Here is a 4,089-nt window from a genome sequence, read left to right as displayed (position 1 = left end):
GGTGTTTCTCACCTTGATCATGCCTTCAGTTTTGCCATTCTAGGAAGTTGCCCTGGGGTGATCCTTAACCTCCACCAATGAATCTCAGTCAAGGATATTTTCCATTGAGGTTTAAACTCTGAACAGATTCCAAGTTGCAGAACCTACTTGAATGCAAATGAGGACTGTGGTCACTGAGAACCAAAACGTGCTGATTTAGGTTTATGAAGCTCAAGTCAGTTGACCTGGCAGCTCTGGTGTGAGATGAGGTGGAACTTAAATGTGCAAAGTGGTCATTTTCCAGACATCTGCCATTTGGAGTCAGACTCTCCTGATGATGAGAGTTATGCCCGTCCCTTTTCTGTTGACAGAAGTGTATGGGCCATGGCCGGCAATAAGGAAGGGTATTAATGCTTATAAAAAGTCACCTTACATTTGTGTCGCATGCCACATTGAACAGCACAGTGTCATATCCATTATCTTATTTGATCCCTGAAGCAATTCAATGAGCTAGAAAAATTACTGCAGCCAGAGATTCGACATATTCTTAAAGGACACATGGTGCCGAGCATCAGTTTCAAGTGTGCTTCTGTGCCAGCACAGTGACCTCCTTTCTGCACTCAGTGTACAAGCTCTGCTACGTAAAGATTTACTTTTTTAATAATCCATTTGCCTTTTTTAAAACTCCCTATGCCCCAACCCTTTCCATCTTGTTCTAATATCTCTCTAACATTAGTAAAACTAATTATTAGACAGAGATGCAAATTTGAGACTAGACTCTTGGCTGAATTTCTGCTGGAAATATTCCCCAGAGCAGGTGTTAGCACATTAATATTTTCCTTCCCTTCCCTTCCCTTCCCTTCCCTTCCCTTCCCTTCCCTTCCCTTCCCTTCCCTTCCCTTCCCTTCCCTTCCCTTCCCTTCCCTTCCCTTCCCTTCCCTCCCATCTTTCCTCCCTTCCCTCTCTCCTCTTTCTACCTTCAGCTACTGCTGAGAAATAAGTGTGGCATATGTGAGCTGGAGAAGGCTAGTGATGAAAGGTGAGGAAGAAGATGGACTTGAACTAATCGGAGTGAAGAAAAATCATAATAAATATTCCAAAAAACCTCTTTTGGAAGTTAAAGGTAGGAACTTATGGTAACTATGATTTTATGGAATGTATTTCTTTTGGTGAAACAATGCTCTTAGGTTCTGATTGTGCTGCTTAAACTATCTCACTTTGCAGAATGATATCTACTATTAATGAAACCTAATACTGTTTTCAGTAAGTTTATGCTTAGGAAATATATTTTCTCCCTGGTTTTAGTTAATGTTTATCAGGTGAATTAGCATTCTTGAATGCGTATGTGATAAATATTGCTCCAAAATTATCATGATCCTTTCCCTAAATGATTCTGCCTTGTATTTCAAGATCTTTATTTTGCCAGATGGTATCAAGATCACTAATATAGCAATCAGGAGTTCCCATATATGCAGAAATGTAACAGTCAGAGATGGGTGTTAACAGAGTGAGAACTTTATTTTTTATACTTGTGAATTTTAGAATCCTAGTGAAACACATATGTTTTATATATGACATGCTATGAATATCTTTCAAACAAATAAAAGGTTAAACACATACCTGCCCCAAATCCTTTAGTGATAATTATAAGTAAAAAAAGAATAACAATAACAGTTTCGCAGAGAGAAAGTTTTTTAAACAATACTTAACATATGGTAGAAACATACACCTATTTGTCTCTTGCTTCTTTTTTCATTCTAGGCTGAAATTAACAAATATTTTGATAGAAGAGAGGCCATTTAATATTGTGATTAAAGACTCAGGCTCTGGAGTCAGAGCTAGACTTGACTATTGTTTCTGACGTTTAATAGTTAAACTTTCCAGGTCTCGAGTTTCTCATCTGTATAATGGGAATCCTATTGGTAAGTAACAAGATAGTTTACATTAATTTTTTCAATAAGTGAAATTCAATAAGTGACATTCTTTAAATAGCACTGTTGGTATATTATTTCTTAGCAATAGTAGTATTAATTCAGGTGTAGTCACCAATATTTGATATATTCTGGAATATATGTATATACATATTTCTCTTCAATTATTTAGAAGCATTTGTGTATACAAATTCATTTATTCATCAAGTATTTGTTGAGCAACTACTATGTGCTGGCACATTGCTTGGAGCTCGGTTTAGCGTGGTCAGCTAAGTGAAGTCCTTTTCATTGAAAAGACATTCAGGATAAGAAATAGGTAATAAACAATCAAACTAGCAATTAAATATTTGTCTAGCAACAGTGTGCTGGTCAGAGACTCTTGTCCGAATCTCCTGGAACTCAGTCTCAGAGTTTTTGTTCCAGGACATGGAACCGAGTGGGGTTATCAGTGGGTGTGGCTCTAGGAACTGCATTTTGCTCCTGGGGGCTGGGGTCCCTGAGGGAGTGGACTGAATGCCCAGAGCTTACGCCCTTCCGGCCATTCCACAAGGTAGAGATGGTGTGTGCACATGTGCTACGGTTACGTCACCTCATCAGCGCTCAGCAAATAAGATTCAAGGGAATCAGCAGGTTAAGGATCATCTTTCATAAAGGCCATCATTAAAAAAAATGCCCAACATTTCCAAGACATGTTGAATCTAGACAGTGATAAAGCAAATCTGTTCTCCCATCTTCATTTGTTTCCTGGAAGAACCTTCTCTCCCCCGCTCTATCTATTTAAATCTTAGCGTTCGAAGTTTTAATGGAAATAAGAAAGAGTTCTTAAGAGATGGCCTTCTGGAGTGTTTGGTGCATGAATGGAGGCGAACTGGGTTTCTGGTGATCTCAGCTTCTTTAGGAAATGCATGAGGGGATCCTTTGGGGATATGATGATCACAGAGGCTGCTGGAGTTCTCGGTCCCTGAGCTAAAAATCAAGCCTCTTACAATGCTCACTTCAAAAACCCCAATAAAAGCCCTGAGAAGGAAGGAAAAAGTTTTCCTCCTGGCTCTGAATAGTGGATTGCAAACTGGCGTTCTCTCCTCCCATTCTTAAAACGCGAAGGGTGGTACAGGCGGCGATGCTGACAGTGTGCATTCGCAGATGCCACCATATGGGTCTCGAAAAACTAGTTGCACTGATGATTCCCTGCACATGTAGGAGACAGTTTGCATTGTTGGCATCGTCCCTGCACAGAAACAAGCACAGCTTAGCAAGGCTGAGCAGATGGCACTAGATCTGGTGCCAGGGAAGCAGTGAATTAAAGGTTATACCCACCAGGTTTGATGCGGTGCCAGTTTGAATTGGTACAGAAGCTTCAGCCCACCTGCTTATTGGCCTCATGACATCTGGCATCTTTTTATTTTATTTTATTATTATTTTTTTTAACTTGGACTGAAGGCGGCAAGGAAAAATGTCACTTTTAAAAGCCAGTTACAAGTCAATGGATTTAAACTCAATACAAAAAAGGCCTACAGGCCTTCCACATTTATGGTTTATATTAAAGATTTTTAGAAAACCTTGGGGAAATTACACACTGATGTGCTGAATTGTGTTGCAATTAATAGCATCATACAATGGAAAGGGTGGACTGCTAAAAACTAGCTTAAAGCTGCTAAATAGTGACAACAGAAAAATGCTATTATCTGTAGCCTGTGTATTCTAATTAGGAGTCAGGGAAGGAAGTAAACTTGTTTCTATTATTCTAATGATTTTCACATTGTAATAATTAGAAAACATTGTGACATTCCACATAGAAGCATGCTCTAAAAGGTGTTTTTCACCTTTAGCTTGCTCCCCTTAAGTTTTCTCTGTGGCACATGTAGTTAGTTATGCTTTATTTCAGCTGCAATCCCCACTTGCCCTGCACACATTCATGTACTGTGTACACAAATATGCAACATACCCAGCCCCAGGGTAGCAGTGTGTGCATACTGAAACCTGTTAGTGTATCTCCTCCATTTGGGATTTTCGTGCCTGCTCCCTGGGTGTGAAATGAAAGCATGCAACTGAATTGCACTCCCGAGGTGATTAACATTGTAACTAAGCCTTTCCATGCAAAGATACGTAAGACCTGGCTGAGGGGCAGCAGAGGTAGACTGACTGTAAACTGACTTCCAATGTTATTAGATCAAGCCCT

This window comes from Dasypus novemcinctus, chromosome 14 (assembly GCF_030445035.2).
Source record: "Dasypus novemcinctus isolate mDasNov1 chromosome 14, mDasNov1.1.hap2, whole genome shotgun sequence".
In the NCBI taxonomy this organism is placed as follows: Eukaryota; Metazoa; Chordata; class Mammalia; order Cingulata; family Dasypodidae; genus Dasypus; species Dasypus novemcinctus.
The sequence above is the reverse complement of the archived record's forward strand: the minus strand, read 5'-3'. Positions refer to the sequence as shown.